General features: G+C 32.3%; 1 long non-coding RNA gene across 1 annotated transcript; it reads right to left on the reverse strand.

The window, feature by feature from the left end:
* Positions 1 to 2,850: 2,850 nt before the first annotated feature.
* Positions 2,851 to 8,829, reverse strand: LOC149784493 (uncharacterized). Its single transcript, XR_016414144.1, has 2 exons — positions 6,161 to 8,829; positions 2,851 to 4,299 (listed from the first exon to the last, which is right to left on the reverse strand). It is a non-coding gene; the product is annotated as an uncharacterized LOC149784493 (long non-coding RNA).
* Between the last annotated feature and the right edge of the window lie 4,505 nt (positions 8,830 to 13,334).

The raw sequence follows: 13,334 nt of genomic DNA on the forward strand, positions 1-13,334 counted from the left end.
CAACTATGTTGGGATGTAGGGTCAGAGCCCATTGCCCGTATAAAGTTGAAAACTGTTAGGTACATGCATAGGCTAACCAGCGACTAGTCACTTACTAACTGTCCTATCAAACTTGAACGATCATATAAACGAAACGAATATAATTTATTTTCTCAAACGTCACGAGCATAGCAATCGACACGCCTTTACTCCGCTGGCACGGTTGACAGACGAGACGGAAATACATCGCTGTTGAAATTTGACCTGGTTGAGAGAGTTGTATAGTCACGTGACTAGAAATGCAAATGGTGAAATCCAGCACAAATTTTAGCAACGATATAGTTTTGTCTCGTCTGTGAGCGGATTAAAGATATAACGAATGCTATGCTCGAAATTTCTGAGAAAATTAATCATATTCTTAACGATTTCGTGCAGGTATGCCTCGATGAAAGGTCGTTCAAGTTTGCTAGGTGGCTACAAAGCAGATACCCTATGCCAATGCCAAATGGTGTTGGCGAATTCCAACGTTTTGACACGGCGAATACTCGGACCCTACATACCAAACATCTGTAGATATATTTTTGATCAGTTAGTTAATAGGGAGCGTACAATATGTTAAGAAATTCTTTAGATATGTATAATGATAACAAACTGATAATAAAAATAATGATCAGAATAAGAATAAATTAAAATAATTAAAAAATAATAATAACAATTTTAAGAGAAAAAGTCATTAATATTTGTATTATTGTTAACTTTGTCTAAGGATTATTATTATTATTATTATTAAAATTATTATTATTATTGTTTATATTTTTTGTTATTATTATTATTATTATTACTGTTATTATTATTAACGTTGTTCGGTTTATTATTAAGATAATTATGATTATTATTTTTTATTATAATTTTTTTATTGAAATAATTATAGTATTATTGGTATTACTTGTAGTGATAATTAAAATATTACTCGTAGTATACATTTTATTGCTTGTAGTGGTAATAATAATAGTACTAGTAGCGGTCATTATTTAATGACAAAATAATGTTAATTGGTGATTTTCTTCTCTGCCATGAAATAGTCTAATGCCGGATGTCTAACAATGAATACTCAATCGTTCGGGGTATATCTTGTGCAGTATTGTGAATCACTAATCCGTGTAATGCACTCGTTTCTTATTTGTCAGTTTTTTTAGTGGAAAAGAAAAAAATAATGCATTTACACATACAAGTGTGATCAGTGTTTTTTCAAAGCCAGATAAGGTTTCATTCTTAATCGCATGCTTCAGTGAGTGTCATTCCAAAAAAAAATAGTCTTGGATTCGTCTAGCTTGGACTTTCACCAATCATTCAAGGATCGTGATTGAGAAAAATCCTGTGTTCTTCATCAATCTCATTGTGAAGTGAAGTGTAAAAGTATAATTCCAGCAAAGCTTTCTGATTCTGACATGTGGCCAACGATTCGTATTCCTGAAGTGCTTGATAGATGATTAGTTTGGTCAATGATTGTTATTCCAGATGTTTTATATTAGGGAGATGCTTTACCAGTGTGAAGAACGGTAAATGAAAAATTTTATTCCAAGTGCTCCTATGATGTGAAGTATCGTCAAAAAGTGTTACTGAATCAGTTCTTTATGATAGGGAAGTGCGTCCACAAAAGTTATTTAATATGCGCACAAATTTCACATTCATTAGCGAAGTTGGAATAACAGGGCCACATCGAACCATAAAACACTGCTGGAACTACTATCGCAGGCACCGCTTCCCACTTATCTGCGCATATTAAATAATTATTGTGGACGCACTTCCCTATCAAAAAGAACTGATTTAATAACACTTTTTGACGATGCTTCATTTCACAGAAGCACTTATTAATATGATTTCTCTACTTTGCGTTTTAATTACCATAACACTCGGTATATACAATACACCATCCCTACCAATTTCACTGTTTAGCCGGACTTTTGAAATTGAAACACTAATCAATTCAAACAGACACCACTTGTGACCTAATCCGCTGCTTTATGCGCAATATTCCAACCTCTATTAAAATATATTGATCTAGATTTTTTTTTTGGTGTTTGCTACATAAAATGCTTTATTATCTGATCATGGTACTGATTATTAAGACTTGTTATCCGAAAGTGCATAAATTTATTAATCCCTCTAAACTGTTGAACTTACATCAAATGATACTTTTGCACACCAATAACAAAACATGCCAAGAATTTAATTACTCTTTAAAAACTTGTTTTGCCTTGCATATAAATGTATAGTAATGCTATATTTTGTATTACAATACTTGTTTTTGATCAGAAAATGTATAACACAACAATAAGAAGAACACGTTATGTACCCATTTCGAGTATGTCCAATTGTTATTTAGTCCATTTGCAAATGTCTTGACAAATACCTGTTATAAACATGGGTATATAGTACTGTGCAATAATATGTTGAATACAGTCATATCCTGATGAACACTTTTTGTGCACAAACAACTAGAAAACTCTAATACTGGACCATCTTGATGATTCGACGAACTCATCTATAATCATAAATATGGGACATCACACTTTTTTTTAATGTGCATAAGTGTCTAAAAAGGCTTGGTAAATTGATAGTATAATGTAGCCAAACCCGTCGAAAAGAACCACCTGTGGCATGTAAACATAGCTATGGGCTTCTATAATAGCTGATAGGTTATTGTTACAATTATCTGGTTTAGGGAATTCAAACATTGGTAGTCTTAATTGGGTTATTTATTACTAGAGGTGACCACTGAAACAGTTCCGACTGTATTTACCTTTCAAATATTTAGGCGAAATGACAAAATGACAGAAAGACACATATTGACACAAAAACCACAAACAGTTTCATTGATCAGAGTTAGGGAAATATTTTAATTTTTCACATAATTATTAAATATGTCATACTTCTTCGTTTCGAAAGTATATTTGTTTTATTGTATGTTCTATTTGAACACGTTACCAGTTTTACATAAAAGCGGTTTTCTCAAATAAACTACTTACAAATTAGCCTTGCTAATGAAGCTACTCCGTTACCAAATGTCATCAAATTTAATTAAAACACTTTTAACGAGCTGTATGCAGTTTCTTATATATATATATATATATATATATATATATATATATATATATATATATATATATATATATATTAGTGTTTCAGTAGCATCTGTCTATTTAGACAAAAACTAGCTCATATTATGACCAAGCTAGTGATTAATAATTAATCTCCCATAGAACACATACATTAAAATGGAAACAAAATTTTATATATTAGATGGCATTCAATCCATACAAAGTTTGTGTATCATATTGACACAAAAACCACAAACAGTTTCATTGATCAGAGTTAGGGAAATATTTTAATTCTTGACAAGTGGGTGTTATGCGGTACTGTCTTGAACCAAACAGGGTTGACGCATGATCTACATCTTCGCATCAAGAGTGTACATACTACATTTCCAGCAGGGAATTAAATTCTGGATACCCAAATAAAAGCAAATATTGTTGTCAACTATAGTACAAAAGATTACTCTTTGTGAAATTAATAGTGAGACAAAATCCATTAACTATCTAACCGGTGCATCTCAAAACATTTAGTAAAAAAGTTTGTATTCCCTCACCGGTAGACTGTTCTCTATCTGTAAAATAAGTTTTGATTTGATATGCTCTATTCAGCTTAAATCATACATTTGCTAAACAGTATTATAGTCTCTTTCATAATTTGTTTGGAAATACAGAAACATATATTTATTATAACAAATTGGTTCATTTATGAAACAAATAATACAAATTTAAAGCGATTGTTAGTTACACGATAAATGCAGGCATGCAACTTTAAAACAGTTTCTAACTTCGTGAAAACGACACTGTTATGTACAATGTGTATTAGTAATCCCAGAAAATATCCTTAATGACACAAACAGTTATAACATTCGATGCAAAATAAATTCAACCTGGCACATTCCATTTATGGAAGAATCTATACTTTAAACCATGTCAAATCCTTGTGACACCGCCGTTTATAAGTTTATAAAACTAGATGTGAGCTAGAAACCTTTTATGTACAATTTAGCTTAATATATACGCTCCAATATTTACTATATAGTATTCTACAATTCACTAGTAACCATCGTTATACAAAGCTTACATTCATAGATATACTGTTCTTGTTGATCAGGTTATCATAAAGTCACCATAGGATTTATTACTGTCGTAGACATTCTGGCCCTCTCGCTGGAACATATAGGCAACGTAAAACCATTTTTTTCTCTACGCTGAATCGTTCCGGTACCTAAAAATGGAGCATACATTATATTTGGATCAAGCATAATAGGTTTGGTTAGTAGTTTATACAAGATGTGTTGTATACAATTGATATACTCGCCGAATAACTAATTTGTCATAGAGAATATAGTATCATGGCTTATATAATAGGTAGCTAATTTTATTCTAAATGTGATATGTATGCATTGGGATATGAAATATACTATTCTCCTGATGTTACGCCTTAAGCCTTCAAAGAATTCAAGTAGTTACACACTTTAATGCTTATGCTGATGCAATCATTAGTGTTGGCTAGTCTTAGCGTTAAAGTGGTCAGATCATGTCTGTGCGAAAGTAAGGTTGTCGACTGGTGCCTCGGCAGGTAGGAAAGGAAAGTTGTATATGGGCTATTCTCTCTCTCTCTCTCTCTTTTGCCATAGTAGTATGAAATATATTCATCCTGTATCCATTACTTCATGGTGTAATTTAATGATTGCTTTATGAATTACATGTCATTTCAACTTCATGTCAGTTGTTGGAGGACACTTTCTTATGTATTCTTATTTGTCATCTATTCGTATGTCTTTTGAGTATTTAAACTCATATACGCTGTTGGGAATTAAAATCGTATGTATTTATTTATTCATATGTTTGTTTCGATCACAATTTCATCGATTTATGTATCATAAGTGAACATCAAAGATAGGTATCATCGCAATACCACTAAATGACATAACGAATTAAATTTGAACTTACCAGAATATTAAAAACCAAGCTTGTCATGAGCACAAAATAACGTGACAATGACTTCGAAGTACTTCATTTTGAATTTAAAATTCGATCGGAAAAGTAGCATTTGGTGCATGTGTACGCTAATTTGTAGTTAGTCTCTGTTTAATCTAAATTAAGTACTATGTCGAAAACTAATTGTTTAGCCATTGTGTCAGACGAGCATATATTACACTAGGACCGAAATGTTTTAACATATACGTATTTATTTGTGAATACCTATGCCATTTTATATTTGTATTGTGCCTAGTCACTAATCCTATATCCAAAAAGTCTCCGATTCGGATCAGAAATACAGCTTTTAATGTGGGAACTAACACAGACAATCCTAATGCAGGTAACCTTATTAATATGTACAGATTCCTAATATCAAACGTTTCCTAAATATTGATTATTTTTTTTATGATATGATGTGTTCAGAGAGGATTGATGAATTATGACTCCTGTCATTCTCTATAAATATAACAGCCACAACGGTCAGAAATTTTAACGTTTAAGTTACATGTTTTGCAAAATATATAAATTCTATGCTACTTAGAGAGGTTTTATATTTCAATAACAATTCAAAAATATGAAATGGTCTTGATAGAAATTGATTTTATTGTTACATATAAATTGTTGCTGTTGCGAGTTTCAGGTGTAGTCTATGCACATGTAGTTTCATTCTTGATTCTAATGCAGTTATTTGACTTAGGACATCGTAACATATTAAGTGTTCTTTTATTGATTAAGTTTGCTGCTGCAAGCGACCTTTAGCCAGACAAAGAGAGAAAACATGGAACTCAAGGACAAAATACTAAAGTTACAGTTCATTTTAGATTTCTAGCATAAGATTGAACGTATATAAATTAGTGAGATTGTGACTTTTATTCCTTAAGAACCACTCAATATATCGTATATCTTTACTCTGTTAATGCTGATACCAGATATATATCACAAAAAATATGAAACGCCTATGATAATATGATAAAACATAAATGTGTGAGCGGCAATAGAGAAAAAAGGATTATAATTAACAGTTTGGTTTAATTCTCATAGTTTACATCAACTAATAATCAGACATCATCTAAGCAGAGTTTGATTGTGTTAAAAGTACTTACATCATTCTATTCCTATGGTTCATCTCTGCAGTCATTACTTCTTCGTCTTAGCTTGAAACAAATACTGTTTATGTTAGAGAATATGGCATAGGTATAGCGACGTATAAATTAGAAATAGTAAAATATTTTGAAAGTTTGCTACCATGGCTACATGTAAAGCAGGGCTGCAGAATGAGTACAATATGTACCAATACTATTTTCATACAAATATAATCCCTTGCGTACCTTACCTAACACCTCAAGATTGTAATAAATATTGATGTGAAATTTAATTTATGTCGAACATTTTTGGCATATTGGCCAATGTTATGTGTTTGGAAAATTGCTTAGATATTGATTTCAACTCCATGAAGCCTGCTAAGTGCACATTCCTGAGAAATGGATTGTTTATATCTATTGTGGAACGTGACTATTTCTTTTTATTTACTTGTCAGACTGTTTAAGATTAAACATAATATAAAGATGCGACAAACGCGTATGGCATAAGTGATGCGACTACCAAGCTATTTAAGATGCCCATATGTGGAGATTTTATATTAAAATTCAACTCATTTCTATCCAATTCACCTAAAAAAAAGACCACAATCGTTTTAATTCATGTTTTATTTCAGTGGTAAGACTCGATATTCGGTGGATCGGCCACTAACAGTGTTGCATATGACGAGTCGTTGTTTTGAAGTTAATGGGTATGTTTTTAGAGTAAAAACATTTAAGTTGTGTTAATGATCTAATTTAATTATATGTTCACGGTCCATTTGTCTAATTAACTTGTGCCACAGATCGTACTATGTAAATGATTAAACAGATAATTTTACGCAAAGCTTTCAAATCTCACTCCCTCAACAATAACTAATAAACTACTCTCTTGAAACCTTGATTCTCTAAATGAATATACGGTTCAGTTCAGAATGTTTTAGACTTAAAAGAACAGTTCTCTTGTTTCTTCACTCAAACACTAGATGCTCAATGAAATATAATCCATATGCACCGGCGTTAATACAGGATACATATCACACAGATGACATGTTTCAAAGAAATTGGTGGGTATCACTATGGAGTCTGTTTCCAACATTGCGAAAGTAAGTTCAAAACGTGCGTCAAGATAGTGAACGCTCTAGTTGTGTGTGTGTGTGTGTGTATATATATATATATATATATATATATATATATATATATATATATATATATTCTAATTTGATTAACTTATAGTTTCTTTAAATAAATAGGTGTTCCAGTATTTAAATTTGCCATGCACATGGGTTGCCATATTTATTTATGCATGTGTCTTTCGTTTGATATTGCAACTAATATTCAGAAACAACCGTTCCATTTCAACTCGTAAATACTCAACGGAGGCATCACACACATCAATAGCTTTCATGTTGCAGCGCATAAGTCATCCATTTGAGAAATATAGATTGTTTTCCATTTCTGGTGTTCTCTACTCAATTGTAAACGCACATACGAATATGAAGGTGACATACATTTTATTTGACGCACATACACAGACACGGACATTCTTTCGTACAAATTATTTCTTGTTGTGCAATATTTATTATTCTAGATTCTACATCACTGATTTAAGTCTTGGAATATGCCACAATGCCAATAGTTCCACGTGTTCTTCTTATAGTGAAAGCTGGGCCTTAGAAGTTTTGGAATGTTGTTGTATTTATATCATAAAATCTAGCATACATTTCTGAAAGTAAAGATTTACAAGAACACCAGAGAGAAAAATGCACACCCTTCTCTAAAATTTGAAAGAAAATGTTTATATTAGTCAATAATTAATAGATATTCAGTAATTGTGTGAACTGTGAGCTACTTCAATCCTAGAAATAAATTCAACAGAATATACTATGCGGCTGATAGTGATGATTCATGTCATGAGTAAATCAATATATCAACTGTCATTTAAGTAGATTAGAACCTTACAAACTAGGAACTGCTGCAACATTGTCAGGGGTTTCATCATGCGTACCACAATTGTTCATCCATATAGATATGATAATGATCCTATATAGTAAAACCAGTTTATTCAGCACATTTTATCCAGCTGTTGTGTTTTTAATTTGTATTTTACTTTCACCGATATTCTTAATCAAATAATATACATATTTTCTTTTGAATTTGTAAGAGACTCTTGATTATAGCCTTGTGTGTAAAAATTAAACTTCTAGATTGCGTTCTTATTATTACATAATAGCTCTTTACAGATTGAACATGATACAAAGTTATACATTTTCCGAACTGTACCCATTGTAGCGTGTTACATGAATATTCTCTGACTTTTTTTTCAAGAAGTGTGAATCGAAATTTAGATTATACAGTACAGTGGTAATGCAGGCGTAATTTACACTATTAAATAGCAGCATCATGATACAATATTAATGAAGGCATCCTAATCCATAGATAATATGCTTCAGATTTTGATTTGAAGGACACATTGTTTTTATTATATATCTTGTACCTTTCTTATAAAAGAATTTCGTATCTTCAAAATATTCTATAAGTTGAGTCACATGGGTATTTATTATCATAACCATACTTCATCATTAATTACATTAATTACACACAAAGATGATAACAAGAATAACTCTACCTAATAACTCCCGTTTACAAGCAAGGCACATCTAAACTTGTCCGATAGACACCCATCCACACCCATACATTAAATTAAACATTATATAGCAAATGACTATCTTTCAAATACACCAGCCCTTTGAGAGATCGAATTTGTCAGGGAAAACTATAGAGGGAACAAATATGACAAGCTAAAGTGCAACAAGAAACTGCCCAAGAACGTTTGATATTTGCAAATCCCTTTTTGAAGGCGGACGATGTAAATAAATCATATTTTCAAAAAGAAAAACATGTAAAAATATTTCACTCACTATTACGTTATCAAAACTAAAAGCAAAGAATATAATCCTAATATATTCTATTAAGCAGAAAACTGCATACTGAACTATATACATTTTGGCAACGCTCGTTTTGTCCGTTTGGGAAGAACACTCTTCCGCGTTTCACATTACCCTATCTCACCTATTTAACTCGATGAAACAAAGAAAATGTAACATTATAATTCTGCTTTGGATAACATTTATTGTATAGTTATAATCTAAAAAATGAAGGTACCGACCTTATAAAATTCCGAATGAGATATTATATATTTTATGTACTAGCGTTAAATAGCACGTCAGCACAATATAGGATACATGATAGCAATTAAAAATAATGTTCAAAAAATGTCAAAACCAATAATTGCGCATACACCATAGGAATATAAACGTTTCCAAATAAACGTCAACAAGAAACCGGAAATGTTTTCAAACTTGTTTCCAAAATTAAGAGTAAGATGATTTTTGAACGTGTCAGCGTCTAATGGCACCCAGCACAATAATGACTAAAACATGCCAGTTACAAGTACCTTTTCAAACGTGAAGAAAATAATTCTCGCACACAAAAAAACTAGGACGCTAAACCCACCCAGACAATTGTAAACATATATAGAGAGATGGGTTTCTAATGAGCTTCCAAAAATATAAAATATAAAATGAAATGGCATCAATGTCTGTCTGTCTGTACATATATATTAGAAGATATCGGCATCTCAGTAAAAATAAATCGTAACATGGTGCGATATTAAAGCAACTTTCGAAAACAATATAGTAAATTTTAAAACAAACAAAAAAAGATAAAACATTCAAAAACTACATGCAAACATAAAAAGGGTCATGTATTTATAATGTATTTGCAAATTAGAATGACATATGTATGCATTTATTAGCGGTTAACGTCACCTCAGCATACTAATCGGTATGCTTGATGGTGACAATTAAATATTCCAAAGATGTAAAAACCAAGTATAACACAACATCCCTACAAATATAGGAACATTAAATAGGTAGACGGAAATGAATTTATGTTCCTCTTTATGCAAGAGGCCTGATCTAATAGTTCTGATATTGCGAACCAGCAAGTTTCCTTTCTCTTCTGGTTTCGGTGTTTCAGTTTTGGTTGTGGGCTATTCAGCTATTGAGACCAGGATAATGTCATTTAAATGGTGTACTGCAATGGGGATTCGAACTATTTCTCTTGTTCGCTAGTTGGATCTATGTAGATCCATCCTCCTGTTTATTTTGTCGGTCTCACCAAAATACTCGATTAAACAAACTTTTGCATGTTATTAAGCATATCACGTTTTGCGTTTTGTTTTACATGTGAAGATGTTGCCGTAAATATTCATCTTTTTCCCTTGATGAGCTGAACAAATCACAAGCTTTTATACTATTTCGGCTACGTCTAACATCTTTCATCCCCACATGGCTAGTAGGATCCGTTCACAGTTTTGTTTGTGAAGATATTTAAATTTTCTCTGAAGAGGATATCTCTGAGATGTTTTGTTCAGCGGCATAATATGTCTTGTTTGCATGGAAAACATAATTTATCAGGATTTCAGATAACTCAATAGTAGACCTGTTCTACTTAATGATATTACTTACGCAAGAGAAATCTGATTAAAAAATCAGGATGAATAGTCAATTATTTAATATTTCTCCTTATTTTGTACATTAAACGTTTATCCCCATTTTCCATTTTCATCTTCCCATGACATCATCCACAATGTGTCTATCATAATTTCACTTAGATGCTGAGATGATTTCTTTATATCGTTTATCGAATTTTTTGTCATAGCAGACCTTTCATACTTGTAGTGCCTGGTTAAGTGATTGTTTTGCTTGCAATATTTTGGATTGTAGCTTGATGGGAGCATGTAGTGATGTTTGTTAGTTAGTTTGGAATATATATATATATATATATATATATATATATATATATATATATATATATATATATATATATATATATATACTTGTGAGTTTGTTTTCAACGATTTCTGTTGTTGCTTCCAAATGCGCATGATTTGTATTTGCAATTTATACAGTGAACGTGATTGATTGATGCAAGCCATAAGGCATTGAGTATGAGAGTCTGCCTACTAATTTGCCAATGAAAATAGTTGTGGTCAATGCCGTGTCTCTAATTTTCGGGTAGTGATTTCCACTGAATTCGAAGCCCTTTGGTTATGTTACTCGTTTCAGGAGTTTTACAAGACAGAAAATTTGTGGTTTCTTCTAGGGTCTTATTGGCCTTGCCTCATAGCTTTATGTTATTCCTTTATCATGTGGGATATTGGTGTACTAAGAAGGTACCTCTGCGTAGCAAAGAAGACTGTTGGATGGCAATGGTTCATTATGTTTGCTTTGAACCACTAAATAGGTGGGGTCTTGATGATAAGACGTAAGTTATGAGACATGATGTGTCGTGTGAAAAAAGAACTATTCATAAATGTTCTCCGCTCTGTGAAGTAGCTTGTACCAGCACCTATTGGTCTCCAAGGGTCTCCTGTTGCATGTGTCAAGGGTTTGCAGCCCTTAGGTGTTTGTGGGCAAGGTCATCCCATGGTTTTGTTCATCTTGGTTTGCCTATTCAAACATTTCATTACTGAGAGACATGACACTTCTTGTCTGACCGGTTGTACGTTCTTTAAAAACTTTTAATCACTTAGTTTCCTGTTGGCCTCGTTTACGAAGTTTGCTCTGTCCAATACTACAACCGCAGAACCTCTCTCAGCTGGTTTGATAGCAATGCATAGCCTGCGTTTTATTAATTGCAGGACATGCTTTTCTGTCTTTTGTCAGCTTAGAGAAACTTGGTCTTTTTTACTCTAATGTTCGACACTGTCGCTTGTTGCTCACAAAATAAAATACCCAGGTAATCCCTGAAAGCTTTTGGTGGTTTTATCAGAAGAACTATATTTCACCATTTACTCTGTAGCAAAATAAACATTAAGCCTAAATTTTCGGCTAAACTCATCAGTCTTTCAAAACTTGTTCGCTATCGTTGGTTTTCGGTCAGGGACAGAAACTGAGAAACATGGAAAGCAGGTTTATTTTTGCTTCCAAAATAGACTTTTTGATGGGATAAAACTAGAGATTAGGTCCGTAGGGCCGAATTCGTCTTTGTGTGTTGCTGTTGTTTTTATTTGACTGATTTCTCCTTATAATGTCTGTATTTCTTTTCAGTGCTTGATTGAGGCTCTGGGTTCTCAAGATCTCAGTTTTACAGCAATTCTACAATTGCGTCTTTGAAAGTCATTCTCACTTATTGTCTTTAAGGTTTGTGGTCGTATTTTCTGAACCATTGTTATAATAATATTCAAGATGTTGAGCTATTCGTAATAACGACAGAAACCAGAATTGATGTGTAATATATTCTGTATGCTTTACAAAACATATTTTCTGCATACTTTGCTGCTTTTTTCTGGCTTAATACCAATACATATACAAAAGTGATAATGGCAAGAAAGTAATTTTTGCGTGAAAGAACGCGCATTTGCGTATACGATTGATCCACTGAACGTAAAGATCATAATTTTAGTTTCTAATTCAGATTGTTCTACAACACCAACAATTCCCACATGTTTTGCGCATAGTGATAACATGGCTTTTCTTATTGTGACAACAACAGTGTTGTGTTGATATCATGGGTATCTAAACATGTATTCCTTGAAGCATAAATTTGCCAGAAAACATGAGGGAATGAAGAACTTGAATGCAACATCAGTAATTTTATGTTGTGCTTCTCTTTGGTAAATTATCAATCGATACACTTTTCATATTGCATAGTTGTTCCTTCGTTGCTGATTGACATATCACATAAATACTTTGCAAATGATGAGTTGGATAATGCAGCAGAACATATTGGGCAGCATTGGATAGACAAAAAAACAAAACAAACATCCAATGCTAATTTACCGGTGCGTCACATTACAAAGTTTCGCACAATCAAAAACATCTACTGATCTTAGTAGCACTCGATTATGTTAGGCTATCTGCCGATTTGCTTCATTCGACAACCGAGCTTTTACTCAATTTAAATTACTTACCCTTTGTTTTCTGTAAGGAAAGGAAATAGTACATATTACTGAATAATTCATGCGTAGTTCATAGAATATACATATATCAGCTTGATAATTCGGCAGCGAAATTTTCTTCAAAGCTGATAGTAACATTTACAAAAATATATGCTTATAACCTGAGAAAATTGCTATATCTGCTTAATAATTTAGCATCTTGTAAGCAATTAATCGTTACAAGGTAGAGCATGA

The sequence above is a fragment of the Sinohyriopsis cumingii genome, chromosome 14, assembly GCF_028554795.1.
Source record: "Sinohyriopsis cumingii isolate HCF-2022 chromosome 14, ASM2855479v2, whole genome shotgun sequence".
Taxonomy (NCBI): Eukaryota; Metazoa; Mollusca; class Bivalvia; order Unionida; family Unionidae; genus Sinohyriopsis; species Sinohyriopsis cumingii.